Source organism: Helianthus annuus, chromosome 16 (genome assembly GCF_002127325.2).
Source record: "Helianthus annuus cultivar XRQ/B chromosome 16, HanXRQr2.0-SUNRISE, whole genome shotgun sequence".
NCBI classification, from domain to species: Eukaryota; Viridiplantae; Streptophyta; class Magnoliopsida; order Asterales; family Asteraceae; genus Helianthus; species Helianthus annuus.
The window spans coordinates 150,363,125-150,377,642 of NC_035448.2; positions in this window are offsets into that span (position 1 = coordinate 150,363,125).

The following is a 14,518-nucleotide window of genomic DNA, read 5'->3' on the forward strand; positions in this document are numbered from 1 at the left end:
AGATCAGTCAAGACTCGGTTCCCTGGCCCGGGGACGTTGAAGTGATGATGCACTCATGCAAGTGAAGTTAAATGGCTATGAATCTGAGCCCGTTTGGTTTAGGTCCCCTAAAGGTGGACACAACACCTCACAGTTTAGGGCGTTAGGCCCGTTTTTTGGTTTCGATCCCCTAAAGGTCGACACAGCACCACACAGTTTAGGGCCTTAGGCCCATTTGGTTTTTTCCCCAAAAGGTCGATGTTATATATTGCAATGGTCTCAAAATTTTTCTGTTTTTATCAGCTTATGAAAATGGTAAGTTAGTCATGAACAAAAGTAAATTTTAGAAAATGCAACTTACAATCAAAGAAGTAAAATTTTTGTTTTAAGAATATTAATATATGTTCTCTCTACTGTCATACAAATATGACGAGGTTTGGTTCGGGTTGAATGATGATTTGAAACGATTATTTTGTTAAATCGGGTTCGAATAAAAAGGAGCTGTTTATTATTAAAAAAAGAGTAAACTTCTGTTTTGCTCCCTGTGGTTTGGTCACTTTAACGGTTTTGCTTCAAACCTTTAAAAATAGCCATTTTACTACTTGATGTTTTGGTTTTGTTGCCAGTTTGCTCCCTGCGGGGAGCAAAATGGAAACACAAACAATTTGGATGGAGTTAGAGGCGGGGAGCAAAGTGGCAAAAAAACCGAAACATCAGGGAGCAAAATGGCTATTTTTAAAGGTTTGGAGCAAAACCGTTAAAGTGACCAAAACCACTGGGAGCAAAACAGAAGTTTACTCTTAAAAAAATAGATCAAAGGGTGCAAGTCAAAACAGTTTGGGCCATATATTTTTAGCAATCCATGGAGGGAAATAAATGCAAACTATTTCTACAATGAACGAAATGCCTTAAATATAGTGAATGTCCAACAATGAATCCAACATTATTGCAAAAAAAAAAAAAAAAGAAAAACAAAACAAAAAATTCAAAAGTTACATATTTATAAACAACTAAATATCTCTTCAAAATATTCCTTTTGTGTCTGTCATGATTCGAATGAAAACCACTAGTTAACTCGAAAACTAACTAAAAAAACTTAAAACCATACCAATTTTTGCTATTTTAGCTATATAGAAAAAAATTCAATTTTTTTTGTAGTGCACATGTGAATTCTTACACATGTGCACTACAATTTTTTTTTAAAGTTTTTTTATATACAAAACTAGCGACTTTTAATAAAAAAATAAAAAAAAATTGTGCATTTTTTAGGCTTTTTTTAGTTAGTTTTCGAGTTTTCGCGTTAAAAGTGATTTTCATTTGAACCATCCCGTATAATATAATAATTGATCTTTATAGACGTAGTTATTTACGTATACTAGAAATGTTAAGAATTGTAATTGTATATAATATAATAATTGATCTTTATAGACGTAACCATGTGTTACAAAAGACAACATGGTCGTGTTACATTGGCTTTGTTTGAACTAAATGTCACCGATCTTTTCCTCACAACATACGAGCGTGAGTATAGTCACGCACTCACGGCTCACGCATCTCTCACAGGCAGGCAGCGTAGTCCAATATTAGGAAAAGATGTATTTCCTATATTTGTAAAAATTACCATTTTCACAATATTTACAATGTATACCAGTTTCGATAGTTCCGTTTCTCAAACCGACTTGATTACACACTTCTAGTTCTAGTGACTGTGTGTAACATATGGCCTTACAACATATAATATCTTTATTACAAACGCGTTTTAAAAATCTGGAATTATTAAAAAGATTAGCTAGGGTGGTAGCCGTTGTACTTGTACACATGTGGATGTCCCTGTGTCTTTAAAATACTTCAAAGTCTACTCTACAAACAACCTTTAAAACCATTGGTTCTCGGAGAATATTAGGACCACCCCGACCTTCGGCAAAGCAAAACGACACTCGAAAATGGTAGTTTTTAGAGTACTTGAAATTGAATTCATAATAAACAACAATAAACAATAAATAATTCTTTTAGTATAGTTGAAGTAGGGGTTTGAATTTACGACACAACACGAAAACCTAACACGAAATTTACAGGTTAAGTATAATCTAAATGGGCTTGGGTTAATTTTAGGTTGAGCCTGCAAACCTGTTTATCTAAACGGGTTGGGTTCATGTCGAACCCTGACGGGTTGGGTAGTTGACCGGTTTAACCCATTTATATTATATTTTTATTTTTTCATAAAACAAATTGTCGTAAGGTAAATTGGTTGAGTATTTTATACCATGATTATAACTTAATGACAAAATTTGACGTAAAAATATCATAATTAAAATCTAATTGTTTAATATACGTTGGTATTTTTTGTTGTAGAGTTTCAAATTTAAAATATTAATATGCGAAAAAAAAGAAAATAAAAAGTACTAGGTCAAACGGTTATGTTCGGGTTAACCTGTGAATATTCGTGTTGCATTCGTATCATATGTCTGATAAGATTATTCAAGTTCGAGTAGCAAAAAATTTTTAGGTTCGGATCAGGTTAGACCTGTCAACCTGCAAATATGTTAAACACCACTAAGATGAAATAGGAAGTATACCATTTTTGAAAGAAAATAGATCGGTCAACGAAATTTATGTGGTCAAAATTTGGCATTCGAAAAGATTGATGAAACATAATTGATATGTTTGACCTAAAATGTTAGTTACATTTTAAATGTTTATAAGATTAAAACTTACAAAATTTATAGGTGTATCCATCCATAAGTACAAAGCAGTAAAGTTAAAGGTAGCATTGGGTTTGGGAAGTTTTTCAGTTTTATATTTTTGGAGGTGTATTAAATGTTAAGGGAATCTACAGTTTTATAAACGTTATTGTGTTTTGCATGTCAGAACATGTGCGATAAAAAAATATAATATAAATTTTACTCCAAATGTAAGAAAGATGTATATTTAACTCCTTTTTCTATTAACGAGGATTTGTTAATGAAAAACATATTTGTTGATATGTCCATAAATCATAGATGGTGACAGGATGTTTGGTAGTTTTTACGACATTACATAAAAGGTTAAAAACATACACTATTAATTAAGAGAATAAATTAATAGAAGTAAAATAAAAATATAAAAAGACATTTTTCTGATTCTAGACTTGTGTCTTGATATGTATAAGGTCTTATATAGAGCCTGAGCTCCAAAGAAGGATGAACCATACGAAGTTGTAGCTGTAGAAAGGGATGGATAAGCCATTTAGAGCTAGAGCTCCGAAAAGGGATACGTCTTCTAAGCCTAAGCTCCTAAAATATTACGTTGTTCATACTAAGCTCCAAAAACAAAAGAGCAGTTTTGAGGCGAGGGTCTAAATAGGAATATATTATCCGTAGACGTGGTGCTGGAGTGTGTAGTTGGGTTGCTACTCCTTCAAAAAGCGAATGCCATTTACTATAGTGTTTTTGATCATTTAAATTTCATAGTGTGTAGTTAATATAAGGAAATCTCTAATATGTAATGATATTAGTTTATTCATATTAAGGGTCTCTTCTCTTGTGGTACCAAATATTGTTAAAATGTATTCTTGCCCATGAGGTTGAGGGATCTGATCCCAAATAAGTATGATTTAAAGTGTGCGTATTAGCACGTAATCCAAGTAGTCAAATAGAATAAAGTTTTATTATGTTTTTTTTTTTTTTTGAAACGTAAAGTTTTATTATGTTAATCGCTTTATTTGTAGGCTATAATGTTTCTAGATTCAAGTAGCTCGAGCTAACTAATAGCAAGCGGGTTGCCCTCATGAGAGTTTGAACAACTCTAGCATAATCAAGGCTCTATACTAGTCTTTTAAGTCATCACTTGAACTCCTTGAACGGATCTTCTTAGTACATATGACACAATCAAGTATAGCTATAAATCCTGTTTTCTTTTAAGGTTGCGGGCTATAAAATAACCGGTTTTTTACAATTGGTTGTAAACTAAACAAAAGCCATGTTTTGAAAGCGACTTTTGACCGAAAGTATGATTCTTACTTGCTTACAAAATATAATATTAACAGCCGTAACTTTTTTCTGGCTTGAAAGCTGTTTGTGAATGCTACCAATGAAGTATACTTTTTACTCATGGAAGATCTATGACATTTTTCATAATCATTAGGTTAGTTTATAAACAAAAGTAATACAATTCAATATACTTTTTACTCAACTAGTTCTTATCTTTAATCTAAGTTTCTAATTTATCTTAGCTTATATATATGTTCAATACCTAAACTCTCTTGACCTTAGTTATCAATGGCGAATAGTGGACGACAGCGACAAGCTGCCTATACGTTACGTAGCAGATATTGATGAAATAACGGGTGCTATTTCATGTTTAGGGATACACTTAAAGAAAATTTTAGAAATGTTTTACATGTATATTTTATCAAAATTTATGTAAATATGGAAGTTCTTTTTTCCTTCCTAAAATTAAAAAAAAAAACACTGAAATACGCTGCTTTTTCATTCCCAAAATAAAAAAAAAACCCAAAATTATGCTTTTTTTCATTCCTAAAAGAAAAACCCTAAAGACACGGCTCTTCATTATCTATTCGCTATTTATCAAAAAAAAAAAAAAGGAAAAAAAAAACCTGTTGTGACACCTGTGTCACTGTGACCATCAAACAAATACCACACCAATGAAATATTATGTTTCATACTTGGGATTTGTAAAAATATGTGTATTGTTTGCACATATCAAATTCTTGTTCGATTTCGGGCTTTAAATCGCTTTTTGAAAGGTTATACGCGATCTGATGCATAAATATAACCAGTTTAATGCAACATACACTCTGGAATAGTGACATAGGCTTAACATACCTTAAATAACCTTTACATAACTTAGAAATAAGTTTTGGATGGTTTGGTTTGCCGAAATCAAGTTTATTCGCTTGCAGGGACTAAATTCGACAAACTGCGAAAGTATGTCGATTTGTACTGTAACGAACATTCCGGAACTTGATCATAAGTTTAATATGCCATAAATATCATTTATATAGCTTAGAAATAGGCTTTGAGGTGTTTGATGCGCAAAAATAAACTTTCTTGATCAATAGGGACTAAAAGCGTCAAAAAATGCATAAGTATGCATTTTCGCGCATATCTTACGTTCTCAATATCCGGACATCCAAAAATTTATGTAAGCATTAAAATATTTTATTTTAGTGTTTGACATGATAAAATTCCATTCGTCGCGCAATTTGTATCGTTTTTGCGTTCGTTACGACTACCGTCGTAGTTAACCGAACAACGCAACCGTACGGCCAAACGAACCGACATCTGAGATGTTTTTGAGCACGTTTTAAGTTCCCTATACTTTAACTTCATTTTAGAGTCTTGAAATGAGGTTAACGGGGCTTAAACGTGTCAAAAATCAAGCTTTAGGCATGCAGGGGCCTGTTCTGCCAAAGTTTGAAACTTCTTGCCAGCACCTAGGGTACTTACGGACCGTATGGGACCTCTTACGGTTCGTAAAGGGGTCCCAGACCAGCAGAAACCATTTCTTCACAAACCCAGCTGTCCTGTTGTTTTGCACATGGTTTCTTTCATCTTGTGGGCTGGTTTTGGGTGCCAATGGTTTTATAAGTCAGTGGATATGAGGTGTATGGCTGGGATTGAAGCTCATTTATCGAGGAACGATCCTAACGGTTGTGGATTTCCTATAAATAGCAACCCCCACTTCACCTCATTTTCACACAAATCTGATCTAATGTGCTCTAAGTTGAAGCCTTTGCTTCATACCTGAGCTATTTGGATCAAGATTTGCTTGCTTGGACCCTTTGTAAGTATTCTTTCGTTCTTTTACGTTTTTAGCGTTAAAGTCAAACTTTGTTTGACTTTCTGGATTGACCCATTTATGGTCAACATGAAGTTCGTTTGAACTTCGCAACGTGAGCGTAATCACGATGGTTATAGTCCCTAGTGACTATACCTACTGATTACCACGTTGATTAGGTGTAGTGACGAGTCGTATTTTCGGCCAAAATGCGTATTCTTGCGTATTTTGTAACCAAACTACTTTTAGGTATCAAAACCATTTGTTTTGATACCAAACCTGTTTTCTAAATTCGTTAAGCATGTTTTAAACATGTTTAGCTCGTCACTTTATGTTTAGTGCTTATGTAGGGTCGTAAGGTAAGCGATCTAAACAATCGCTTATACTTTCGAACCCGACCCGTTTGGTCGATCATTAGGATCCGATCAAACACATTAGGTGACCATAGTTGTATAGGGAATAACCTTCCAAGGTTATACCTTATGGTCACTTCGTTTAAGTAGTTGTATGATAGGTAGTTTATATGCCTTAGGAAAATGACCAAAATGCCCTTTTTACGCATAAATTCATTTTAAGCATATGTAACATAAATTTCGACATCTAAACTGATTAGGCAACACTATTAGACTTGTTAAGGCATATTTTACTTGTCATAGAACTAGTTAAGCGATCCGAACGCGTTTTACGCGAACGACGCGTTAAAGTAGCATAAGCTACCTAAACGAGTCGTAATGGGTCGTAAGCACTTAGGTTAGGTTTCATTTTAGTATGTAGGCTTTGTTAAACCATATCATATGAGTTCCAATTCTCATTTGGTTTACGAAACCTCATACTATCCAATCTTCCGATTTAGGTCCGGCTATTTATGTAGTTACCTATGTTATATGCCATTTGATTTCTGTGACCCCTCTAGCTTTGCTTGGTTGTTGTTCAAGACATCTAAGCACCCTCAAGTGAGTACATAGCCCCCCTCTTTTACTGTTTTCAAACTGTTTTGGGGTGAAACACATGTGCCTACTTGTTACTTTCATGTTTTTCATGTTTTCATATCATATACTTGCTATGTTCATTAGTACACTATTAGTACATGATTTCATTATGTTTTTGCTATGTATGTCCATTGTGTGCATACTTAGTACATTGTTTTACATTAGATTTTGCTACATATGCTCATTCAGCATATGGACACATTAAATTACATTTTGGACCGTTTGTAACTATTTGACTATGTGAACCGTTGTAACTATTTGATTATGTGAACCATTTGTAACCGTTGAAATATGGGAACCGTTTGTAACTGTTGAACCGTGTGAACCGTTTGTATCTGTTGATTTACATGAACCGTTTGAAATCTGTTTGAACCGTTGGGCTAGGGAAGTGATTAGGTAACGGGGCGGGTGTAATGTGCTGAAAGCATGGTGGATACGCCGCTGGTACTTCCTATATATAAGTGCTTTTAAAACATTATATATCGTTGCGTTATCTAGATCACTTGGGCAAGGTTATCAAAACAAAGTTATATTACAAGGTTTTTCTAACGATATATATATACTATTCGAGTTTTTATTTCAAAAACGATTTACAATCTGGGTTTAATTAAACAAATGTTTTGGAGTTAAGAATCATGGCTACGAGATTTTATAAATTATAATCAACTTGATTTGAGTTAGTTAATTATGGCGCAATACTATACTCTTCAAAATAAGGTTCCTTTTTTAAATAAGTATTGCAACATGTAAAACGAGCCATGAATCTAACACTCATACAAAACCTATGTACTCGCCGGCATTTTTATGCTGACGTATTTTCACATGTGTTTCAGGTACAATAGTTAGTGATATATGATGATGATATTAGTGAATGCTCACATAGGAATGGACGGGGCCTTAGTGACATTTAAAGATGCAAGACTAGTTAATTATGTTATATTCCCTTTGTTGTTAAGACCTTGTAATACATTTAATTCAATAAAACAAAATTGTTTAATTCATGGTTGTGAAACAATGATTTTGTTACAACACTCCCCGACGTTTCCGCCACGTTTTGTTGTTTTACGTGGTCGGGATTTGACAGAAAAGTTGGTATCAGAGCCAATGATTATAGGGAATTAGGTCATTAGTAATGCTTTGACCTAGACTATAACCTTCCTAAGACCCTAATACAAGTTATCTTGTGTTTAGTTTTAAAACAATACTGTCACTTATCCTTAAGTAACAACCACAATAAGAACATAAATTTTGAATCTACTTGAAAACTAATCATCTGTTCTAGGATGATTTATTATAAGGTTTTGAACCTTCAAAGTTTTCAAGATCTCGTCAAAGTTTGGGTCTCATTAATGTGAACACGTGCAAACTGGAAGGGTGGGTGCCTGTACCCTGGGTCTTCTGTCTAAGGCTAGAGTGTTCGTACAAATCCGCAGTATCGGACAAGTCACTCTTACCTGGGAACTCTTGGGGTGAGTGTCCACTTATAGGCGAGCATGTCTTCGCGATACATTATATTGACCCATTTACTTTGATTAGTCACCGTCTCATTTGTTTGCCTTTGGTAACAAACAAATGGTCACGATCTTCATGCGTTACCATTCTCTTTTGTCTATCTTTCGCTTGTTTCCTCCTATGCCTTCCATTATCTTCAAGATGCCTCTTCATCGCAACAACACTCAAATGTTCGAACCAGGTGCTGCAATTACCTAGCGAATAGGCGTCGTACTCCAGAGGACCGTTGATTTAGCTATCACCATGACTCGCCTCAGGGATGAAGCTGTATAAGGGAACTGCTCCTTGGTGCAATCAATGCCACTGTCATCATCCGAATCAAATACCCTGTTTCAAATGTACCCACAGTGGACGATGGGGACATTTGGTTAACATGTGCTGCTTTTGCAATCCAAAGCAAAGCTGTTACAAATCTTGCTGCAGTTCAAACCTTCAAATTCTGCTTCATATGTCGCCTTGGCATATCTAGCGCCTCAACCTCATAACTTTCTACCTTGTGTATCGACTTAAGCACGCCTAGTGCAAGGTATCGGAACACCTCTCGTTACACAAATTCCAAAATCCATGTAGGATCTTTCTATCCTCATAATTAGATCCTTGTGGATGGGTATCATTCATCGGAGCCCTTAATTGAATTCTTTGAATGATTCAATACGTACATTATGATTCAATAAGGACCAAGCCGAATTCCTATTAAGATTTTCCTATCTTCATAGATAGATTCTTGAAAATGATTAAAGTGCCAAATGAAATCCACGGATTGGATTCCTGGTGTGCTTTAAATACCCATGTCCAAAGATAACAAATTAAGGTCAAGTTAATCAATTATGTGATTACGTGCTTATGTGTTCCTTTTTTTATGTTTTTGTGTGATCCAAATTTTTGCTATCCAAATCCTCGTAGAATCTTCCATATCTTCGTATAAGGGATTCATAGTAGGATATCCAAAGGTACTATCTTAAATCCTTAATGGACTTCTACGTTGTAGTTAAGTCCCTTGGGTTATGAAGTACTATTCCATAATTAGACCCCTTGAGTGGTCTAGTTAAACAGATTGATCCAAAAATCTGGTTGGGAATATCATGTGATGATATAGCTGAAAAGACTCCTTGGTGGTCTAATTAAAGAGATCATTTGTCAATCTAATTAAAAGGACCCTTTGGTAGTCTAGCCACACTCATCACATGTTTGATTTTATTCCCCTACACATTATGAAACGCACTGTGTTGACTGTGCAAGGAATTACGTAATTATGGACGCGTACATAATTACGGAATTTAGTGCACAAAAACCACAACAAGTTTTGTCATGTGTCTAGAGTTAACCCTTTTCATTTCCGTTTCTGAGGAAGCAACCGTTGAAAATGACTCCGTCAGTTCATTTTCGTTTCTGAAGATTGTCCGTTGAGGAAATGAATATTCGTTTGTTTATCCTTTTCATTTCCGTTTCTGAGGAAGCAACCGTTGAAAATGACTCAGTCTGTTCATTTTCGTTTCTGAAGATTGTCCGTTGAGGAAATGAATATCCGTTTGTTTATCCTTTTCATTTCCGTTTCTGAGGAAGCAACCGGTGAAAATGACTCCGTCTGTTCATTTTCGTTTCTGAAGATTGTCCGTTGAGGAAATGAATATCCATTTGTTTACCCTTTTCATTTCCATTTCTGATGAAGCACCCGTTGAAAATGACTCCGTCTGTTCATTTTCGTTTCTGAAGATTGTCCGTTGAGGAAATGAATATCCGTTTGTTTATCCTTTTCATTTCCGTTTCTGAGGAAGCAACCGTTGAAAATGACTCCGTCTGTTCATTTTCGTTTCTGAAGATTGTCCGTTGAGGAAATGAATATCCGTTTGTTTATCCTTTTCATTTCCGTTTCTGAGGAAGCAACCGTTGAAAATGACTCCGTCTTTTCATTTTCGTTTCTGAAGATTGTCCGTTGAGGAAATGAATATCCGCTTGTTTACCCTTTTCATTTCCATTTCTGATGAAGCACCCGTTGAAAATGACTTCGTCTGTTCATTTTCGTTTCTGAAGATTGTCCGTTGAGGAATTGAATATCTGTTTGTTTATCCTTTTCATTTCCGTTTCTGATGAAGCACCCGTTGAAAATGACTCCGTCTGTTCATTTTCGTTTCTGAAGATTGTCCATTGAGGAAATGAATCTCTGTTTGTTTATTCCTTCATTTCCGCTTCTGAAGAATACGCGTTGAGGAAAAAGACTTCGTCTGTTCATTTTCGTTTCTCAAGATTGTCCGTTGAGGAAATGAATCTCCGTTTGTTTATTCCTTCATTTCTGCTTCTGAAGAATACTCGTTGAGGAAAATGACTCCGTCCATTCATTTTCGTTTCTGGGGAATGTCCGTTAAGAAAATGACAGGATTATGCCTTGCATATATCTGGTGGTTATTTGACACAAAGTCACAGACAGACTCCTACGAATAAATTTCGGGACGAAATTTCCTAAAGTAGGGGAGACTGTGACACCTGTGTCACTGTGACCATCAAACAAATACCAAACCAATGAAATATTATGTTTCATACTTGGGATTTGTAAAAATATGTGTAATGTTTGCACATATCAAATTCTTGTTCGATTTCGGGCTTTAAATCGCTTTCTGGAAGGTTATACGCGATCTGATGCATAAATATAACTAGTTTAATGCAACATACACTCTGGAATAGTGGCATAGGCTTAACATACCTTAAATAACCTTTACATAACCTAGAAATAAGTTTTGGATGGTTTGGTATGCCGAAATCAAGTTTATTCGCTTGTAGGGACTAAATTCGACAAACTACGAAAGTATGTCGATTTGTACTGTAACGAACATTCTGGAACTTGATCATAAGTTTAATATGCCATAAATATCATGTATATAGCTTAGAAATAGGCTTTGAGGTGTTTGATGCGCAAAAATAAACTTTCTTGATCAATAGGGACTAAAAGCGTCAAAAAATGCATAAGTTTGCATTTTCGCGCATATCTAACGTTCTGAATATATCCGGAAATCCAAAAATTTATGTAAGCATTAAAATATTTTATATTAGTGTTTGGCATGATAAAATTCCATTCCTCGCGCAATTTGGATCGTTTTTGTGTTCGTTACGACTACCGTCGTAATTAACCGAACAACGCAACTGTACGGCCAAACGAACCGACATCCGAGATGTTTTTGAGCACGTTTTAAGTTCCCTATACTTTAGCTTCATTTTAGAGTCTTGAAATGAGGTTAACGGGGCTTAAACGTGTCAAAAATCAGGCTCTAAGCATGTAGGGGCCTGTTCTGCCAAAGTTTGAAACTTCCTGCCAGCACCTAGGGTCCTTACGGACCATATGGGACCTCTTACGGGACCTCTTACGGTCCGTAAAGGGGTCCCAGACCAGCAGAAACCATTTCTTCACAAACCCAGCTGTCCCATTGTTTTGCACATGGTTTCTTTCATCTTGTGGGCTGGTTTTGGGTGCCAATGGTTTTATAAATCAGTGGGTATGAGGTGTATGGCTGGGATTGAAGCTCATTTATCGAGGAACGATCCTAACGGTTGTGGATTTCCTATAAATAGCAACCCCCACTTCACCTCATTTTCACACAAATCTGATCTAATGTGCTCTAAGTTGAAGCCTTTGCTTCATACCTGAGCTATTTGGATCAAGATTTGCTTGCTTGGACCCTTTGTAAGTATTCTTTTGTTCTTTTACGTTTTTAGCGTTAAAGTTAAACTTTGTTTGACTTTCTGCATTGACCCGTTTATGGTCAACATGAAGTTCGTTTGAACTTCGCAACGTGAGCGTAATCACGATGGTTATAGTCCCTAGTGACTATACCTACTGATTACCACGTTGATTAGGTATAGTGACGAGTCGTAGTTTCGGCCAAAATGCGTATTCTTGCGTATTTTGTAACCAAACTACTTTTAGGTATGAAAACCGTTTGTTTTGATACCAAACCTGTTTTCTAAATTCGTTCAACATGTTTTAAACATGTTTAGCTCGTCACTTTAGGTTTAGTGCTTATGTAGGGTCGTAAGGTAAGCGATCTAAACAATCGCTTATACTTTCGAACCCGACCCGTTTGGTCGATCATTAGGATCCGATCAAACACATTAGGTGACCATAGTTATATAGGGAATAACCTTCCGAGGTTATACCTTATGGTCACTTCGTTTAAGTAGTTGTATGATAGGTAGTTTATATGCCTTAGGAAAATGACCAAAATACCCTTTTTACGCATAAATTCATTTAAGCATATGTAACATAAATTTCGACATCTAAACTGATTAGGCAACATTATTAGACTTGTTAAGGCATATTTTACTTGTCATAGGACTAGTTAAGCGGTCCAAACGCGTTTTACGCGAACGACGCGTTAAAGTAGCATAAGCTGCCTAAACGAGTCATAAGGGGTCGTAAGCCCTTAGGTTAGGTTTCATTTTAGTATGTAGGCTTTGTTAAACCATATCATATGAGTTCCAATTCTCATTTGGTTTACGAAACCTCATACTATCCAATCTTCTGATTTAGGTCCGGTTATTTATGTAGTTACCTATGTTATGTGCCATTTGATTTCTGTGACCCCTCTAGCTTTGCTTGGTTGTTGTTCAAGACTTCTAAGCACCCTCGAGTGAGTACATAGCCCCCCTCTTTTACTGTTTTCAAACTATTTTGGGATGAAACACATGTGCCTACTTGTTACTTTCATGTTTTCATATCATATACTTGCTATGTTCATTAGTACACTATTAGTACATGATTTCATTATGTTTTTGCTATGTGTGTCCATTGTGTGCATACTTAGTACATTCTTTTACATTAGATTTTGCTACATATGCTCATCCAGCATATGGACACATTAAATTACATTTTGGACCGTTTGTAACTATTTGACTATGTGAACCGTTGTAACTATTTGATTATGTGAACCATTTGTAACCGTTGAAATATGGGAACCATTTGTAACTGTTGAACCGTGTGAACCGTTTGTATCTGTTGATTGACATGAACCGTTTGAAATCTGTTTGAACCGTTGGGCTAGGGAAGTGATTAGGTAACGAGGCGGGTGTAATGTGCTGAAAGCATGGTGGATACGCCGCTGGTACTTCCTATATATAAGTGCTTTTAACACATTATATATCGTTGCGTTATCTAGATCACTTGGGCAAGGTTATCAAAACAAAGTTATATTACAAGGTTTTTCTAACGATATATATATACTATTCGAGTTTTTATTTCAAAAACGATTTACAATCTGGGTTTAATTAAACAAATGTTTTGGAGTTAAGAATCATGGCTATGAGATTTTATAAATTATAATCAACTTGATTTGAGTTGATTAATTATGGCGCAATACTATACTCTTCAAAATAAGGTTCCTTTTTAAATAAATATTGCAACATGTAAAACGAGCCATGAATCTAACACTCATACAAAACCTATGTACTCGGCGGCATTTTTATGCTGACGTATTTTCACATGTGTTTCAGGTACAATAGTTGGTGATATATGATGATGATATTGGTGAATGCTCACATAGGAATGGACGAGGCCTTAGTGACATTAAAAGATGCAAGACTAGTTAATTATGTTATATTTCCTTTGTTGTTAAGACCTTGTAATACATTTAATTCAATAAAACGAAATTGTTTAATCCATGGTTGTGAAACAATGATTCTGTTACAACACTCCCCGACGTTTCCGTCACGTTTTGTTGTTTTACGTGGTCTGGGTGTGACACCTGTATCCGCTAATTTATCAAAAAAGGGGAAAGAACCCTAAATCCACTATTTTCACACTATTTAGGCAGTAAACATCATTTAGCGGGAAACTCACGCTTCGCTACGCTATTCGCTATAGCGAGTGCTATGCTCGCTATTAACAACCATGCTCTTGACCACTAAAAATACCAGGGCTTTTAAGGTGATCAAATCTTATCCGTTAACTAATAATCAGTATTTAGGTCTATGACTTCACACTTTAACATTCAAGCAAGTTTAAAGCTACTCGATCCAAACGTATTCTGAATTCTTAAGGTTTTTTTGTTGCAACATGACACATATACCCAGTTCACGTCTAGTCATAAATGCATTTACACATATATTCGTCTATATGTAACCATGTCTTAATTCTTTCAATTTTGGTTTCTTCATGTTCAATTATGGGAAACTCTTCCATATCCATAGATGATTAATCGGTTAATCACATTAACCTTAACCATAACCATCAGTTAATCTTGGTTATCCGCTAATTTGGTTCAATTATCAATTAA